Genomic DNA, 20,805 nt, shown 5'->3' on the forward strand with positions numbered 1-20,805 from the left:
GTAGTGACATGATACAATATTACAGATCCTTCAAAGATACTCTGAATACAATTCAACTATGCCCAACCCATGTCTTAAGCTCATAACATTTAGAAGTCTTATTCTTTAGCCATGGATTTATATAATTTTCAATGTTTATATTTATTACAGTGAAAAAGAGCTATGAGAAAGATTGGGAAGGCCTATTAAAACATCATTTAAAAAATAAATGTAATTTGTACTGGATGTACAATTAAGACTTCAAGAGGGGTGAACCAAGAAAAATTAGATTTTCCTAATTCCTAAGATATGGAAAAGTATCTCAGGGTTTTTTGAATTGATCAATTGACTAATTGTGTCATTTAATAAATAGCAATTGAAAGCTTACCAAGTTTGATATAGTATATCCATTGATGACTAAAACATATAGTTCATGCTCTTCCAGAATATACAATGCATTGGCTTTTGGATAGTATTGTAGTAATAGCATTGAGGTACATAGCCATGATGGAATTATATGAGTTTTTGGCCATGTTTTAGGTAAAAATATAACAATCTTCGTATGGGCCCAATGGCCACTCAAGAGTGGGTACCCCCCACATTGTCCCTTTGCCTCAGTCTTACATCAAGTGCCTGCTTTGCTTTAAAAGAATAAACAAAATTGAAAAACTATTTAAGTAAATGATATTTTAAAATTTCTGTAAATTGATTTCCATGCCATTGCCACTCATTTGTTTTTACAATTCTGTAAAATATGCTATGATTTTTCTTTTTTGATTTTAAAAATAATCATGGATAGCTAAACATATTTTCATGATAATCAGATGAAAACCCCCAAGAGTTCTCTATGGATTTCTGGTGACATTGTTTCTTTCCTCCTGAGTCTTTTCCCCAGACTATCAATCATCTACAATACTTCAGGTAAAAGTTAGTTGCTATATCTGTCTATTTTATATTACGCTTTCCTATTGATGTATATGACTTCTCAACATTTGATCACTTTCCAGGTTAGATATATTTACAAAGAGGATGCAGTAGTTGTATTGATTGTAGCAGTTCATCTAGTGCAATAGGACAAACCAAGAGCAAAGACAAATGAAAGACAAAACGGAGCTAGTCAGCTTTCTTCTCATTTATTTTTTTGTGGATTTCTCTGAGGTGAAGATTTTCTTTGTTAATCTTTGAAAGAAGTCCTGAAGGCCAAGGAACCTCATTGACAACAAGCTGCTATATGTTTTCCTAGCATGTTGAGAAAGGGTGGCTGGTGTGATCTAATGGATTAAGTTGCTTCAGCATATTTTTTTTTTTTTTGCCTTATTTCATCCTTTCTTCCTCACCATCATATCTGTAGGCTTGCTTTTTAAAAATAAGGTATAGTCTCTTCAAAGAAAAAGAAAAATGCTTGAGGCATCACATTACCTGACTTCAAATTTTACTACAAGGCTATAGTAACCAAAACACCGTGGTACTGCTATAAAAATAGTCACATATATAAATGGAACAGAAGAGAGAACCCAGAAATAAGGGGACATACCAACAACCAATTTTTGACAAAATCAACAAAAATATACATTGGGAAAAGGAAACCCAATTCAATAAGTGGTGATGGAAAAATTGAACTGCCACCTGAAGAAGAATAAAACTAGATCCATACCCCTACCATATACAAAAACTAACTCAAGATGGATTAAAGACCTAAATGTAAGACCTGGAAGCTACAAAAATCCTGGAAGAAAATCTAGGGAAAACTCTTCCGGACATTGGCCTAGGCAAGGTATTTATGACCAATTCCTCCAAAGCAAGCCCTGCAAAACCAAAAGTGGACAAATGGGATTTCATTAAATGAAAGCTTCCACACAGCAAAAAAAAAAAAAAAAAAAAGAGAAAAAAAGAAAAAAATCATCAACTGAGTAAACTGACAACCTACAGAATGGGGAAAAGTATTCGCAAATCATGTATGTGACAAAAGGCTAATATCCAGAATCTACAAAAAACTCAAACAACTCAACAACAACAACAACAACAAAATAACCTCATTAAAAAGTAGGCAAAGAACACAACAGACATTTTTCAAAAGAAGACATGCAAGTAACCTACAAATATATGAAAAAATGCTCAACATCACTAATCATTAGAGAAATGCAAATTAAAACCACAATGAGATGCCCTCCTATATCAGTCAAAATGGCTATTACTAAAAAGTAAAAAACAAAACAAAACAAAACAAAACCCCACAAAAAACAGATGTTGGTGAGATTAGGGAGAAAAGGAAACCCTTATACACTGTTGGTGGGACTGTAAATTAGTACAACCTCTATGGAAAGCAGTATGGAGATCTCTCAAATAACTAAAAATAGAACTACTATTTATCCAGCAATCCGACTACTTGGTATATACTCAAAGGGAAATAAATCATTGTATCAAAAGGATATCTGCGCTCATGTTTATCAAAGCACCTATTAACAATAGCAAAGATATGAAATCAACCTGTGTCCATTAGTGGATAATTGGATAAAGAAAAGGTTGTATATATATGTAGTGGAGGATTGGATACAGAAAAGGTTTTATATATGTATGTATGTGTATAATATATACGTATATATGTGTGTGCATATATGTCTGTATATACACATACCATGGCATACTACATAGCCATAAAAAATAATGAAATCATATATTTTGCAGCAACATGGATGGAAATGGAAGTCATTATCCTAAGTGAAATAACTCAGAAACAGAAAGTGAAATACTACATGTTCTCGTTTATGGGTAGGAGCTAAACAATAGGTACACATGGACATGCAGAGTGGAATAATAGACTTCGGAGAGTGTGGAGACGGGAGGGTGGTTGAGGGTAAAGGATGAAAAATTATCTATTGGATACAATGTTCACCATTTGGGTAATGGATACACAAAAAGCCCAGACTTTACCACTATGCAATATGTGCATTAAGAAATCTGAACCTGGCAGACGCAAACGACTCTGTCTGACAGCTTTGAAGAGAGCAGTGGATCTCCCAACACGGAGGTTGAGATCTGAGAAGGGACAGACTCCCTGCTCAAGTGGGTCCCTGACCCCTGAGTAGCCTAACTGGGAGACATCCCCCACTAGGGGCAGTCTGACACCCCACACCTCACAGAGAGGAGTACACCCCTGAGAGGAAGCTTCCAAAGCAAGAATCAGACAGGTACACTCGCTGTTCAGAAATATTCTATCTTCTGCAGCCTCTGCTGCTGATACCCAGGCAAACAGGGTCTGGAGTGGACCTCAAGCAATCTCCAACAGACCTACAGCTGAGGGTCCTGACTGTTAGAAGGAAAACTATCAAACAGGAAGGACACCTACACCAAAACCCCATCAGTACATCACCATCATCAAAGACCAGAGGCAGATAAAACCACAAAGATGGGGAAAAAGCAGGGCAGAAAAGCTGGAAATTCAAAAAATAAGAGCGCATCTCCCCCGGCAAAGGAGCGCAGCTCATCGCCAGCAACGGATCAAAGCTGGACGGAGAATGACTTTGACGAGATGAGAGAAGAAGGCTTCAGTCCCTCAAATTTCTCAGAGCTAAAGGAGGAATTACGTACCCAGCGCAAAGAAACTAAAAATCTTGAAAAAAAAGTGGAAGAATTGATGGCTAGAGTAATTAATGCAGAGAAGGTCATAAACGAAATGAAAGAGATGAAAACCATGACACGAGAAATACGTGACAAATGCACAAGCTTCAGTAACCGACTCGATCAACTGGAAGAACGAGTATCAGCGATTGAGGATCAAATGAATGAAATGAAGCGAGAAGAGAAACCAAAAGAGAAAAGAAGAAGAAGAAATGAACAAAGCCTGCAAGAAGTATGGGATTATGTAAAAAGACCAAATCTACGTCTGATTGGGGTGCCTGAAAGTGAGGGGGAAAATGGAACCAAGTTGGAAAACACTCTTCAGGATATCATCCAGGAGAACTTCCCCAACCTAGTAGGGCAGGCCAACATTCAAATCCAGGAAATACAGAGAACGCCACAAAGATACTCCTCGAGAAGAGCAACTCCAAGACACATAATTGCCAGATTGACCAAAGTTGAAATGAAGGAAAAAATCTTAAGGGCAGCCAGAGAGAAAGGTCGGGTTACCCACAAAGGGAAGCCCATCAGACTAACAGCAGATCTCTCAGCAGAAACTCTACAAGCCAGAAGAGAGTGGGGGCCAATATGCAACATTCTTAAAGAAAAGAATTTTAAACCCAGAATTTCATATCCAGCCAAACTAAGTTTCATAAGTGAAGGAGAAATAAAATCCTTTACAGATAAGCAAATGCTTAGAGATTTTGTCACCACTAGGCCTGCCTTACAGGAGACCCTGAAGGAAGCACTAAACATGGAAAGGAACAACCGGTACCAGCCATTGCAAAAACATGCCAAAATGTAAAGACCATCGAGGCTAGGAAGAAACTGCATCAACTAACGAGCAAAATAACCAGTTAATATCATAATGGCAGGATCAAGTTCACACATAACAATCTTAACCTTAAATGTAAATGGACTAAATGCTCCAATTAAAAGACACAGACTGGCAAACTGGATAAAGAGTCAAGACCCATCAGTCTGCTGTATTCAGGAGACCCATCTCACACGCAGAGACATACATAGGCTCAAAATAAAGGGATGGAGGAAGATTTACCAAGCAAATGGAGAACAAAAAAAAGCAGGGGTTGCAATACTAGTCTCTGATAAAACAGACTTTAAACCATCAAAGATCAAAAGAGACAAAGAAGGCCATTACATAATGGTAAAGGGATCAATTCAACAGGAAGAGCTAACTATCCTAAATATATATGCACCCAATACAGGAGCACCCAGATTCATAAAGCAAGTCCTTAGAGACTTACAAAGAGACTTAGACTCCCATACAATAATAATGGGAGACTTCAACACTCCACTGTCAACATTAGACAGATCAACGAGACAGAAAGTTAACAAGGATATCCAGGAATTGAACTCATCTCTGCAGCAAGCAGACCTAATAGACATCTATAGAACTCTCCACCCCAAATCAACAGAATATACATTCTTCTCAGCACCACATCATACTTACTCCAAAATTGACCACGTAATTGGAAGTAAAGCACTCCTCAGCAAATGTACAAGAACAGAAATTATAACAAACTGTCTCTCAGACCACAGTGCAATCAAACTAGAACTCAGGACTAAGAAACTCAATCAAAACCACTCAACTACATGGAAACTGAACAACCTGCTCCTGAATGACTACTGGGTACATAACGAAATGAAGGCAGAAATAAAGATGTTCTTTGAAACCAATGAGAACAAAGATACAACATACCAGAATCTCTGGGACACATTTAAAGCAGTGTGTAGAGGGAATTTATAGCACTAAATGCCCACAAGAGAAAGCAGGAAAGATCAAAAATTGACACTCTAACATCGCAATTAAAAGAACTAGAGAAGCAAGAGCAAACACATTCGAAAGCTAGCAGAAGGCAAGAAATAACTAAGATCAGAGCAGAACTGAAGGAGATAGAGACACAAAAAAACCCTCCAAAAAATCAATGAATCCAGGAGTTGGTTTTTTGAAAAGATCAACAAAATTGACAGACCACTAGCCAGACTAATAAAGAAGAAAAGAGAGAAGAATCAAATCGACGCAATTAAAAATGATAAAGGGGATATCACCACCGACCCCACAGAAATACAAACTACCATCAGAGAATACTATAAACACCTCTACACAAATAAACTGGAAAATCTAGAAGAAATGGATAATTTCCTGGACACTTACACTCTTCCAAGACTAAACCAGGAAGAAGTTGAATCCCTGAATAGACCAATAGCAGGCTCTGAAATTGAGGCAACAATTAATAGCCTACCAACCAAAAAAAGTCCAGGACCAGAAGGATTCACAGCTGAATTCTACCAGAGGTACAAGGAGGAGTTGGTACCATTCCTTCTGAAACTATTCCAATCAATAGAAAAAGAGGGAATCCTCCCTAACTCATTTTATGAGGCCAACATCATCCTGATACCAAAGCCTGGCAGAGACACAACAAAAAAAGAGAATTTTAGACCAATATCCCTGATGAACATCGATGCAAAAATCCTCAATAAAATACTGGCAAACCGGATTCAGCAACACATCAAAAAGCTTATCCACCATGATCAAGTGGGCTTCATCCCTGGGATGCAAGGCTGGTTCCACATTCGCAAATCAATAAACATAATCCAGCATATAAACAGAACCAAAGACAAGAACCACATGATTATCTCAATTGATGCAGAAAAGGCTTTTGACAAAATTCAACAGCCCTTCATGCTAAAAACGCTCAATAAATTCGGTATTGATGGAACGTATCTCAAAATAATAAGAGCTATTTATGACAAACCGACAGCCAATATCATACTGAATGGGCAAAAACTGGAAAAATTCCCTTTGAAAACTGGCACAAGACAGGGATGCCCTCTCTCACCACTCCTATTCAACATAGTGTTGGAAGTTCTGGCTAGGGCAATCAGGCAAGAGAAAGAAATCAAGGGTATTCAGTTAGGAAAAGAAGAAGTCAAATTGTCCCTGTTTGCAGATGACATGATTGTATATTTAGAAAACCCCATTGTCTCAGCCCAAAATCTCCTTAAGCTGATAAGCAACTTCAGCAAAGTCTCAGGATACAAAATTAATGTGCAAAAATCACAAGCATTATTATACACCAGTAACAGACAAACAGAGAGCCAAATCAGGAATGAACTTCCATTCACAATTGCTTCAAAGAGAATAAAATACCTAGGAATCCAACTTACAAAGGATGTAAAGGACCTCTTCAAGGAGAACTACAAACCACTGCTCAGTGAAATAAAAGAGGACACAAACAAATGGAAGAACATACCATGCTCATGGATAGGAAGAATTAATATCGTGAAAATGGCCATACTGCCCAAGGTAATTTATAGATTCAATGCCATCCCCATCAAGCTACCAATGAGTTTCTTCACAGAATTGGAAAAAACTGCTTTAAAGTTCATATGGAACCAAAAAAGAGCCCGCATCTCCAAGACAATCCTAAGTCAAAAGAACAAAGCTGGAGGCATCACGCTACCTGACTTCAAACTATACTACAAGGCTACAGTAACCAAAACAGCATGGTACTGGTACCAAAACAGAGATATAGACCAATGGAACAGAACAGAGTCCTCAGAAATAATACCACACATCTACAGCCATCTGATCTTTGACAAACCTGAGAGAAACAAGAAATGGGGAAAGGATTCCCTATTTAATAAATGGTGCTGGGAAAATTGGCTAGCCATAAGTAGAAAGCTGAAACTGGATCCTTTCCTTACTCCTTATACGAAAATTAATTCAAGATGGATTAGAGACTTAAATGTTAGACCTAATACCATAAAAATCCTAGAGGAAAACCTAGGTAGTACCATTCAGGACATAGGCATGGGCAAAGACTTCATGTCTAAAACACCAAAAGCAACGGCAGCAAAAGCCAAAATTGACAAATGGGATCTCATTAAACTAAAGAGCTTCTGCACAGCAAAAGAAACTACCATCAGAGTGAACAGGCAACCTACAGAATGGGAGAAAATTTTTGCAATCTACTCATCTGACAAAGGGCTAATATCCAGAACCTACAAAGAACTCAAACAAATTTACAAGAAAAAAACAAACAACCCCATCAAAAAGTGGGCAAAGGATATGAACAGACATTTCTCGAAAGAAGACATTCATACAGCCAACAGACACATGAAAAAATGCTCATCATCACTGGCCATCAGAGAAATGCAAATCAAAACCACAATGAGATACCATCTCACACCAGTTAGAATGGCAATCATTAAAAAGTCAGGAAACAACAGGTGCTGGAGAGGATGTGGAGAAATAGGAACACTTTTACACTGTTGGTGGGATTGTAAACTAGTTCAACCATTATGGAAAACAGTATGGCGATTCCTCAAGGATCTAGAACTAGATGTACCATATGACCCAGCCATCCCATTACTGGGTATATACCCAAAGGATTATAAATTATGCTGCTATAAAGACACATGCACACGTACGTTTATTGCAGCACTATTCACAATAGCAAAGACTTGGAATCAACCCAAATGTCCATCAGTGACAGATTGGATTAAGAAAATGTGGCACATATACACCATGGAATACTATGCAGCCATAAGAAAGGATGAGTTTGAGTCCTTTGTAGGGACTTGGATGCAGCTGGAATCCATCATTCTTAGTAAACTATCACAAGAACAGAAAACCAAACACCGCATGTTCTCACTCATAGGTGGGAACTGAACAATGAGATCACTCGGACTCAGGAAGGGGAACATCACACACCGGGGCCTATCATGGGGAGGGGGGAGGGGGGAGGGATTGCATTGGGAGTTATACCTGATGTAAATGACGAGTTGATGGGTGCAGCACAGCAACATGGCACAAGTATACATATGTAACAAACCTGCACGTTATGCACATGTACCCTACAACTTAAAGTATAATAATAATAAATAAATTAAAAAAAAAAAAAAGAAATCTGAACCTATAACCAATAAATATATAAAAATACAAAGTAAATATATTTGATTGAGTACAAACCATAAAAATTAAAGTATTATAATTTGTCTCAGCCTCTGTTTTATAGAGATTCAGCTCAATCTAGAAATTAGTCTAGAAAACAAGATTTTAAAACTATATTGCCTTCTTGTCTAAAAGCAGTGAGAAGCCATTGCTCATAGTAAGATGTTGTGCCTTGAAATTATTCAAGTTTTTACTTGTAGAAAATTGGAGTAGTACAGTTTAAGGGTAAGACATTGGAAGACCAAGAAGTTGGAGACCTTATTTGGTATGAGAACAAAATTATTTATAAAGGTTGTACACTGGTGTGACTGCTTTTCATAGCACCAGAGACCTACTTAAAAAAAAATTTAAGACACAGGAGAGTTCATTTAAACTCAAGGAATAATATGAAAACTAGAATGATTCTGTGACAACTTTAAAAAGCAGTCTTATCTCCTGCAGTCGTAGGGCACAACTGTGATGAAAATCAGGCGCAGAAACTGATCTTAAAAGCGACTGAATTACAAAGCAGACACCTCCATAATCTCAGGAGGTTTCCAATGCCAAAGTCAGGGTATCTTCTAAAAAGCAGCACCATGAGACCTGGGATTGTAAAAATTGAATCAGCAAATGTGAGAATTTTGAGTCCCCAAATTCTCTTGAACTTTCTGCCCAGTAAAATCAGCACCTTCGTTTTCTCCAGAAGAGACTAGCCTCCCTTTCCCTAGAGGCGATGTAATAATTTCACCTGAAGCGTGTGCTTCATCAGATCATCCCTTTTTTTTTTCTTGTTCTTTCTTTTTTCTTTTCTTTTCTTTTTTTTTTTTGAGAGGGAGTCTCGCTCTCTGTTGCCCAGGCTGGAGTGCAGTGGCGTGATCTCGGCTCACTGCAATCTCTGCCGCCTGGGTTTACTTCCACCATTCTCCTGCCTCAGCCTCCCTAGTAGCTGGGACTACAGGCGCCCGCCACCACGCCCAGCTAATTTTTTGTATTTTTAGTAGAGACGGGGTTTCACTGTGTTAGCCAGGATGGTCTTGATCTCCTGATCTCGTGATCCGCCCGCCTTGGCCTCCCAAAGTGCTGGGATTACAGGCGTGAGCCACTGCACCCGGCCCCCTATTTTTTTTTTTTTTTTTTTTAATTTCAAGACTCAGCCTTACTACCTCTCCTTATCTCTTGGTTCATAGAGTCAGGCGTCAGTCAAATGCTGAGAGAAAAGCACAAGTTTAGATCTGAAAAAAAATCCTTAAACCCAAGGAATTATATAATTTGTCTAATGTGTATCATTAAGAACAGGATGGTGGTATAATTGTCAGAATGTACAAAACTCTATGTTTCACGTTTAATGCCACCAGAGAATATCCAATGCAAGGGGACAGTATTATTTATGCTTAGGATGTTAGTCGTATTCTTTTCTTGGCACCAGTGTTTGTGCAGTAGAGTGGCCATGGTGGCAAGTACATAGATTATATGTGGACTTAACAACATAAGCTCTCCCTCACAGAGAGTGTTTTAGTCATTGTCACTGCTAAATGCAAATCCAGTAGCAGGAAATACCAGGGCACAATCACTTAGGAAGACCAGGCAGCCATCTGGTGGCAGATCACAACATGAAAATCCTTTTTAATTTGGAATAGAAAGTCATTCAAGTCATGTATCTTTCCTGGAATTGACACGTACTCCAGATACAGGTTTGACTACTTTCCTATGAATCCTTTTCCATCACTACCATCTGAAAGGTCATAGAAAGTCTTATCCATTCATGTGGGTCTCACGCAAAATTTCCTCTGATTGAGAGGCCCACTTTAAAGCAAAGGAGGCCTGACACTGGGTTCATGATTATGAGTTTAGGGTTCTTACTATGTATGTATCACCTAGAAATAGCCTCATAGAAGGGTGGGATGGCCTTTGAAGGGTCTGCTTAGATACAGGCTGTGGGACAATGCTTACAGGGGCAGAATTCTGCCCTTCACGATAAGGCATATATTTTAAACTGATAGTTCTTTGTCTTGTTTAGCTAAAATCCATGGCTCTGGGAAACAAGGGATGAAATTGAGAGTTACCTCTTTGATTTATGCTCAGAGATCTAGTTGTGGAATCTGTGTTTTCATTTCCTTAATCTTAGGTTCTGCTAGGATTCAGATCCTAGTTCTGTGTGAGGGTAAACTCATTTCCAGGAGTACAATAAGTTCTACTAAACTGGGTACTGTGACTACCGTCTGATCACTTTTAGCTCATCGTGTATTGGTAGAGCAATAGGCCAGGGAGAGCATTACTATAGTGGCTGTGGTAACTTACCCTGTCACTATAAGGAGAAATGGTGACCACTACACTATGCAGACCAATCTGGAATCCATGGAAATCATTGGGGTGTCTCTTCATACTTGCATGTCTGGTAATGACTACCTAGGAGCAACTTCAGCAAACATACTTCAATAAGGAGAAAGGGCGACCACCACACTATGCAGGCCAATCTGGAATCCATGGAAATCATTGGGGTGTCTCGTCATATTTGCATGTCTGGTAATGACTACCTAGGAGCAACTTCAGCAAACATACTTGAATAAGGCTAGAGCAACTAAGCACTCAGGCCTTCGGGATTAAGGTCGAGGTCACTTCACCAGGCAAGCAGCTCAGACGAGCCAACATGCTAGATAAGGATGAAGGGAATCTAGAGTGGATAGTGGAGATAGCAGTGGAGAAATATCAGCTGTGCCCTCTAGACAAACTGTACGGTAGTGATATTGTAGCTTGCTCTACAAACTCCCTTGCTTTAGACTTCCAGGAGATCACAACTGGCCACCACATTGAGTGTGCATTATTGTACTTCCACCTCTCTTCCAAGAGAAAGAGTGAGAACACCTTTATTTTAAAATACGTAATTATTATGTATACCTGGAGCTTCATATTAATAAGAAAGAACAAATGGATCTGAGTACTGCAAGAGGTTGCTGGTACCCACACTGAACCCTCCTTTGAGCTCATGATTTCTCTGGATTTATCAGTCCCTGTTTGAATTTTTTCACTTCATCCCTGTAGTTTTGTTTCTTTCACTAGATCTTTGTGAATCCATCTCAGATGCACTTCACAAGCTCACACGTGGCTGCAAGGAAAGACAGAAGCTAAATCTCTGATTAGCTCACCCTAATAATCAGTGCCTAAATATAACCGATTAACTCATAACTGTGTAACCTTGGTATTTTTCTCTAGGTTATAAAGCAAATCTTTTTTTTCTTTATCAATTTTTATTTTAAGTTCAGGGGTATGTGTGCAGATTTGTAACTTCAGCCTGATGCTAAGGTTTGAGATATGTATGATCCCATCACCTGGATACTGAACCTAATGCTCAATAGTTAGTTTTTCAATCATTGTCCCCTCCCTCCCTTCCCTCTCTGGTAGTCCCTAATGTCTATTGTTGTCATCTTTATGTCCATGACTACCCGATGTTTAGCTCCCACTGATAAATAAGAATGTGTGGTATTTGGTTTTCTGTTCCTGCACTGATTCGCTTAGGAGTAACTTTAGTCTTAAAGGATATTTAGAAATAAAACAGCACAACAGGAAAAATGACACAGAACACACTGACTTGACTAGTGGTGGGTTACTAAATATTTTGTTAATCAATTATTATGTGCAGGCATTGAGTTATATAAAAATATACAATTAGGCACAGTTTCCACAATAGATTTGCAGAAGTGATAAGAAAAATGACGGCAATATGGGATAAACTGAAAAGATTCACAATCTCTTAAAGAGCTGAGAACAAGATTCTTTGGAAGTTTTCAGGGTCTCAGAAAAGGATACAGAGGAGAGCTATTTAGAAAACTAGCAGCTGTAAATTTCCATTTAATTGTTGGATATTTGACAGATGACAAGAAATCCTGGGGTAGACAGAAAGTTCCTACTGGCTAAAGTATTCCACCAGGATGTGCCCTTCCACTTTGGAGTGTTATGGGATCCTTCTGTTCTTTCAAGTTAGAATGTCCACTTTCTATATGCTCCTGCAGGGACACTTATTAAAATCCGAGGCAGATGTGTTGCCTCAAGTTGTGTGCAGTGGTGGGCAGGGGACAGCAGAGGCCAGCAGCTCTGTAAATAGCAGTGCCCTTTGTTCCAGTTGAAGGGACCTTTTTATCCTCAGTTGTGAATCACAATTAGCACCAGTTGTTGGTAGCCATTTCAAGTTTTATTTTGTGGGCACCACCGTGGAGCTTTCGTTCTGATAGTCTGAAGTTTACATGACACTCAACAAATCTACATCAATTATAGGAGGAAGTGTGGTAAGGAATGTATCTCTTAACTTTCACTTCTCTTCCACCACTTTCTCATCATCATATGTATTAGATAATATTTTTTATTGGCATCAGTCCCTGTCCAGCCCAGCCAGCTCATGAAGAGAATGAAGGCATCTCATGAAACTGGAAAAGATAGAAACAATAAAAGATGGAAATCTACTCTTGGCTGTTTTAGGAATCTTGTGGATTGTAGGAAAGCTACTAGGATATTGATGCCTGCTTTCAGGCCACGTGGCTGCCAGTGAAATACAAGGCTTCAGTTTCATGCTTAGAACATCTGTGAAAGGCACAATTCTAAGAATGATTTCCAATGAGCTGCATCCTCATCTGCCCTTCCCACTGAGTGTTGATGGAACCTGTGGATATGATGAGGTATCACTCCTGTAATTACATTATATGACAAAAGGGAGATTAAAAAGATGACTCCAATATAATCACATGAACCCTTTAAAAGCAAGTAATTTTTTTTCTGGCTGCTATTAGAAGGAGAAGTTAGAAGATTAGAAAAGTATGAGAAAGATTCCATACATTGTTACCAACTTAAAGCTAGAGGGGGCCACCTGGCAAAGAATGTGAGTATTCTAGAAGCTGAGCATCCCCAGCTGACAGCCAGCAAGGAAACAGGACTCAGTCCTGCAACCATGAGGAACTGACTTCTGCTAATAATGGGAATTAGTTTGGAAGAAGTCTCTGAGCCCTAGATGAGAACACAGCCAGCTGACACCTTAATTTCAACCTAAACAGGGAAACCTCAGTGCCAGCCTTCAGCCCTACAAAGCTGAGAGATTAAAAAATGGGTACTGTGTTAAGTTGCTAAATTTGAAGTTTGTTTGTTTTCAGCAACAGAAAATGAATGAAATATCCAAGGGCGGAAACAATTTTAACTGCAGATTTACAGTCCAACATGGGCTTATTCGGAACATCGTTTCTTACTTGCTAGGTGACTTTGGGATTAACTTCCCGAAATATTTATTTCAGCATCTATAAAAAGGATAAAATAATACCTACCTGACCCCTAAGATTGTTGGCACAGTTAAGTGATATGCAGCTTATATGATACCTGACATACAATAGATGTGATTTCCTATTCCCCAGTAAGACTGATCATGGCAAGTCACTCAGAAAAGATAGAAATAGCCCATAATAGATGCTATGACTTTCAGGAATTAAAACCATAGACATCTTTGGAAGGGGAGAAGGATGGAGCTCAGGAGAGAAGCATTCAGGTAAAAGTTAAGGAAGTACACCATGCTTCTGATGGTTTGGAACCAGAATAGATCCCAAGGATTCCAAGTGATCCCAGGATCACTGGTAAGACTTAGTGGCTGAAAGCCACGAGTCATAGAGTCCCACGCATTCTGCTCTAGATGTGATTGAGAAATCTACAGACTGGCAGGGGTGCCAACCTGGCTTGAGTGTTGATTAAAGGCTGAGAGACTTTGCCTACTATGCTTTCCAAAGTGGAGTTTGGGTAGGCTTGATTCCAAAGGCATGAAGGGGATGCTCAGTGAATGAGAGATAATTCATATTTTCGTATAGAACAGAGACAATGAAGGCTAATACCTGTAATAACATTTCTCATGTATTTTGTTTCCTCCAACAGTTTGTTGGAGGAGGAATTGCAGTATCCTGAAAAGAGAAAGGATTTTTACATTAGAAAAATCTGGCATTAACTATATCTTTGCAATTGGTTAACTGACCTTCAGTAAGCCCTTCGCTTCCTATTGAACAATAGTGTCTATTTCTCAATGGGTAATAGGATGAAATGAGAGAAACATAGGTAAGATGTCTAGAATCATGGTTTAGAATTGTTAAATCCCAATTCATATGTGCTTCAGTTTCCTTTTCTATAACATGGACAAAATAATAGTTCCTAGATCATTCTCTTTTTCTGTGAGAATAAAGTATGTGAAGTACTTTGCATAGATCCTGGCATGTCGTAACCAAGAAATAGAAGGGAACTATTAATTGCAGTAGTGTGGGTGCCTAGCCTGTAGTACCTTTTTAAATTGGTAGCTATTTTTCACTTGTTAAACTCTGTCTGGGTTTCTGTATTTACTCAGGTAAATCCTTAAAAAATAAGTCCAAAAGATGTTTGTATATTTCCTTTATGGACAATTGAATGGGAAAAAACACTTGGTTCTAGTGCACACCTACACTGTAGGAAGACAGTGAGAGAGGGCAGTGGTCTGAAATTTGGAATTACAAAATTCTTATAATCGTCAGAGATAAAACATTGCAGATCTGATTACTCCTCTGCAAGAAATAAAAATCTTTCAAAGATTCACATTTCTCCATTGCCCCTAAGAAAAAAGTATTCAGTCATTTATTTATTCATTCATCTACGAAACATTAATTGAACCCTTAGGATGCACAGTCATTGTTCAAGGTACTGAATTACAACAGTGAACAAAAAAGATACAAAATTTCTGCCCTCCTAGACTATATTTTAGTAAGGAGAGGCAGGAAATAGACAAGATAGTCAGATGGTGATAAGTGCAAAGGAGAAAAACAAGTTTAAAAGAAGGGCAAGAAATTTAAGGAAAGATAATTATCTCCCATTTTAAATAGGATTGTTAATGCATGTCTCGTAAAGGAAGGGCCATGGAAGAAAAGACTGGAAGGAGAAGAGGCAGTGAGCCAGATGAATAGCTGGGGAAAGGACGTTCTATAAAGAGGGGATCTGGCTTAAAAGGCTCTGCATGCTCTGGCTCTGGTTACACCAATCAGAACCATGCTCATTACAATACCAAAGACAGCATTTAGCAATCCACTGAAGTCAGTATTTAAGCTACACCATATTTGATTCTCTAAGTTTAAATAGAGCCCAGCAAGCGATCTGGTCTGATAACATCTCAAAAGTCCATTTTGTTCGATATTACAATTAGTGGGTATTTATTAGTTACTATTTGACAGGCTGTGTCATCAGTGCTGAGAACAAGTTAGTGAATTAAATAGGTGAGATCTTCTGTTCATAAAGAGCTGACATTCCAGTAGTAGGGACGTATATTTAAACAAAATTATGAAAACTAGTTATGTTATGTATATTTTATCACAATACAAATATATTAAATACATGACCTCAAAGGCAGACCTGTCTGTAACAACTTAAATTCTTCTGTTTACCTGACTTCTCCTTCTCCTTCTCCTCCTCCTCCTCCTCCTTTCTTTTTCTCCTCTTTATCTTTTTTTTTTTTTCTTTTTCTGATACAGTGTCTCACTCTGTCTCCCAGGCTGGAGTGAAGTGGCGTGATCATAGCTAGCTCACTGCAGCCTCAAACTCCTTGGTGCAAGTGACCCTCCTGCCTCAAGTAATTTTTTGAAAATTTTTTTTGTAGAGACAGTATCTCTCTATGTTACCCAGGCTGTTCTTGAACTCCTGGCCTCAAGGGATCCTCCTGCCTCGGCTTCCCAGTGTGTTGGGATTACAGGCCCGATGTCTTAAACGTCACGTCACACACTGAGGAGGCAGCAACAGTAGACTGCCCACTTTTTCTGCCCCTCCTGAAACCACTTCCTACTTCTCATGCCTTTGAAACTACAAAAATGGCATGGTTTCCTCCCTTCTCTCATTAAAAACATGTGTACAGGACAAAACCACACCACCCTGGCGCTGCACCATAAATAGTGAAAGCCAGAGGAAATACATCATTTAGCGGCTGCTTATGCTTCACGTCTCCTGCGGGCACCCAGAAGCCTCTCCCCAGCCTCGCTGGTTTTGTTCTTATTGAACTGATTTCTTTTATGGAATGTGTGCTTCTAATTCTTAATTTTAAGGTCAACATCTTTCCTGACTGGCACTGTAAATGTTTAACAAGTATGACTAAACCATTCCTGGTTTCCTACTTTTATTTTCCAGCATGTGTCAGAAAAGCAGGCCGGTAGATCAAACGCCCAGGTCAAACGCTTTGAAGTTAATGTCATGATAGATGTTATAGCATAAAGATCCAACACCTTCTTCCAAGAAGCTGGAACAGGAGCAAGCAAGAATATTAACCATTTAGAGACTGGACAGCAATGTCTCATTGATTCACATGTCCTAGAGCACCAGCTCCACTTGTTTATGCACCAGAATGGGGATGGGAAGAAAGCACAGGCTTTGGATGTTTGCAAATCCCAGGTTGTCCACTCTTCTAATTGTTGGACAATGAGCAAAAAACTACATTTCACTGAACTACAATTTTCTGATCGTGAATACGGGGAGGGTTATTAAAAGAAGTAAAAAGTGTATATAAAAATCAACTAGCATAGCATAATAGCTCAATGAAATAATAAGCATGATAGCACAAAAAAAGTTCAAGAAAAGAAAATTAATATTAGCCACAACAATAATCAGAAACTGCTCTACAGAAAAGAAGGTGAAGCAGATGGCTGAAATGGTGACTCAGCAATGTAGATCAGGCAAGGGATAGTGCTAGCCAAACACTTTCAAGCCTGCATCTTCCTTCTGTTGGCCACAAGGCTTGTTGTCAAAGTACTTAGAGAAAGTGGTCTCCCAAGTCAGACTCCTGGACTTCTTTTCTGGTAAAGTTCTGGCTTTGGGATTTCATGTCACCTTTCTGCCAGCTGCCAATGGACTTCTCAGACTCAAGTAGGTGAACTCCCAAGGGCAGAAAATATTACAGACAAACACTGGTTGCTTACTAGTATCCTAGAATTTTTAAATCTGGGAAATATTATGCAATCTTTTTGTTCAATTTTCTGATTTATAGTTTAGAGCTGAAAGAACTCCTTTTATTCCTGTGACAAAAATGCTGCATGTTTAGTCATAAAAAATCAAACAAGAAAATGCAGCATGATGAAGAAAATAAAAATCACTAAGAATTATATGAGAAAAGAAGTGTTAATATTTTTGTAAAGATTATTTGAAATATTTAATGTCTGTGTAACTGTCACACTTTTTTTTTTCAAAAGGACTTATCGAATGGAATCAGGGAGCATCTTTATTTTTTAAAACTTTATTCATTGAGGTATATTCTTCTGTTCTCAAGAAACTTTGGATGAACTGTGACCCTTCTGATCAAAAGCACTGCAGATTTAAGATTAAACTTAAGTCTCCCTCCTTGTCTCAGCGTTGAGCGTGTCTACTTGCAGTGGGAAAACCATGGGTTGTGCTGAGAGTCCCTGTTCCCCAGTTGCTGGGGATTTCTTGATCAGGCCTCAGTCCCTAGGGATCAGGGTGTCTATTGTGGCTTCTGAGTGTTGCAGACCCTTTGCTCCTCTGTGCAATAGGAAGTCCTATTATACAGAACCTAACACTATCTGTACATGGACTTTCTCTCACATTCCATGGGAAATATTTACGTATATTTTGCCTGAACAATTCTGGGAATACAGGCTAATCCTGATGCAGCAGCAATGGTACATTCTCTAGATTTTTAAGGAAGAGCTGGATGTAGGTCTACTAAGTCTTCCTAATTTTAAGAGACATATGCCAAGTTCTAAGAGCATATACATTGAAGGAAACCCTTTCTCTTTACCGGAAGTGAGGGGACAATACCCCACTTCCTCCTTGGGGGTAACAGGGGTAGAGAGATACTCATAGCACTAATCATTCATTTATTTAATACTGCATACCAAAGCAACACAAAACCCAGAGGTTTGAGATCCCAATTTATGATCTCATATGGCTCTGGAGCATTGACTGGGTTCAGCTGGTCATTTCTTATTTGGGGTGTCTTATGGAATTTTAGTTAAATAGTCATTGAAACTAGAGTTATCTGAAGCCTTCTTCAAACACTTAAAGTATCTGAAGTTGGGGGAGGATGGGCATTTTTCTCTCTCCACATTGCCTTTCCAACTGGCTAGCTTAGCCTTTTGCATTACATAACGGTCTCAGGGTAGTTGGACTTTCTTACATGGCAGCAGGCTTCTCCCAGAGTGAGTGTTTCAAGATACTCAAGTAAGTGTTTTGTTAAAACAGGTGCTTTCTTTTTTTTTTGGTTTTGTTTTGTTTTGGATTTTCTTATGGCTCAGTATCAGCCTATGGTCAATTAAAAAAAAATTCCATGTGCACTAGAGAAAATTGTATCATCTGCAGTTGTTGGATGTTGATATGGTTTGACTCTGTGTCCCCACCCAAATCTCATGTCAAATTGTGATTCCCAAGGTTGGGGGAGGGACCTGGTGGGAAGTGATTGGATCATGAGGGTGGATTTCCACCATGCTGTTCTCGTGATAGTGAGTGAGTTCTCATGGAATCTGGTTGTTTAAAAGCCTATAGCACTTCCCCCTTCACTCTTTCTCTCCTGCTCCACCATGGTAAGACGTGCTTGCTTCCCTTTGACCTTCCACCATGAATGTAAGTTTACTAAGGCCTCCCAGCCATGCTTCCTTTACAGCATGCAGAACTGTGAGTCAATTAAAACTCTTTTCTTCAGAAATTACCCAGTCTCGTTACAGCAGTGTGAAAACAGACTAAAACCGATGTAGTGTACTATAGATATTAATTACTTTAATTGTGTTATTTATATTTTCTATAGTCTTACTGTTTTTTTGTATCTTTTTCTATACTCACTGAGAGGTATGTTAAACTCTTCAGCTACAATTGAGGATTTGTCTATTTCTGTGTTATATTTTGTCACATTTTGCTTTATGTATTTTGAATCTATATTATTACATGTTTACAAATTTAGGATGGTTATATCTTTCAGTTTACTGGCCCCTTTATCATTATAAGAGTCTTTTTAGCTCTAGGAATCGTTATGGGCTGATAGCTTGTTTTCTCTGATATAAGTACACCAGTTTCTTGTTTGTTATTGTTTATATATGTTTTTCCATTCTTTTAGTTTCCTTTTTTTATATTTTATTTGAACAGTGTCTTTTGGAGACAGCATATAGTTGGGCAACTTTTTTTTAGTTCAATCTGACAATATCTGCGTTCTAACTGGAATGTTTTGTCCATTTACATTTAAAATAATGGTAATGTAATTGGATTTGACTTTACTAGCTTGCTATTTGTTTTCATTTTGGACCATCTGTTCCATGTTACTTTATTTTTCCTCCTTTTTTTGGAACACTCACTTTTGAATTATTCAATATTTCCTCTTGTACTCATTTTTATTTAAGTATATTTATTTTTTAGGTGGTTACCCTAGAGACTACAGCATTAATTCTTAAGTTATTACAATAATCTTAAATAAGAACTTTTACCACTCTAAAGACAATACATAGATCTTAAAACAGTGTAACCTCATTTACCTCCTTTCCACCCATTTTACTATTATTCTCATGTAATTTACTTCTATATATGTCATAAATTTCTAAACATATTATCGTTTCAATGAGTCCATATGCTTTATTTTTAACTACATGCTTACTCTTTCTAGTTCTCCATTTTTCTCTGACAGTTTTGTTCTTCCATATGGGTTCATTTTCTTTCAGACAGAATTTTCTTTAAGATTTCTTTAATTTTCAGTCTGTTGCTGATTAATACCTCTGGCGTTTTTTTGGTCTAAAATATTGCTATATGGACTTCCTTTTTGGAAAATATGTTTGCTAGGTACAAATTAAAGGTCGACAAATTTTTCTTTAAGCACTTTAAAAACATCACCCATTTTATTCTGGCTTCCATAAGTTCTATTAAAGAAGCTACTGCCAGTTTTATTATCACTCCTTGCTAGCCAATGTGTCTTTTTTTCCTGGCTGCTTTTAGCATTCTCTTTGTCTCTTTACCTCTTCTGATGCACACACACTTGCGTATATGTGTGCATGTGTGTGTGTAAATATATTTGTATACATAGCATATATACTCTATGCCTATATCTATATTTATCTATCTATAGCTATATACCATGTCTTTGGTTTTCAGAAATTCGATTAGATATTTTTAACCTGCTTGGAGTTTACGGAGAGTCTTGAATTGGTTGGGGGATTTTCTGTGATGCATTTTGAAAATTCTCTTCTAGTAGATCTTCAAATATTTCATTTGTAACTTTTGCTTTCTGCTCCTCTTTT

At 38.2% G+C, this 20,805-nt stretch overlaps 2 protein-coding genes across 2 annotated transcripts in view; both read right to left on the reverse strand.

Moving 5' to 3' along the window:
• The window catches only part of LOC126962825 (mitochondrial import receptor subunit TOM22 homolog), a 448,771-nt gene that overhangs the window by 314,607 nt on the left and 113,359 nt on the right, over positions 1 to 20,805 (reverse strand). The gene's annotated exons all lie outside the window — the stretch shown is intronic.
• Positions 1 to 20,805, reverse strand: part of C1H1orf87 (chromosome 1 C1orf87 homolog) — a 1,078,851-nt gene that overhangs the window by 140,897 nt on the left and 917,149 nt on the right. The gene's annotated exons all lie outside the window — the stretch shown is intronic.

The sequence above is a fragment of the Macaca thibetana genome, chromosome 1 (genome assembly GCF_024542745.1).
Source record: "Macaca thibetana thibetana isolate TM-01 chromosome 1, ASM2454274v1, whole genome shotgun sequence".
Taxonomy (NCBI): Eukaryota; Metazoa; Chordata; class Mammalia; order Primates; family Cercopithecidae; genus Macaca; species Macaca thibetana.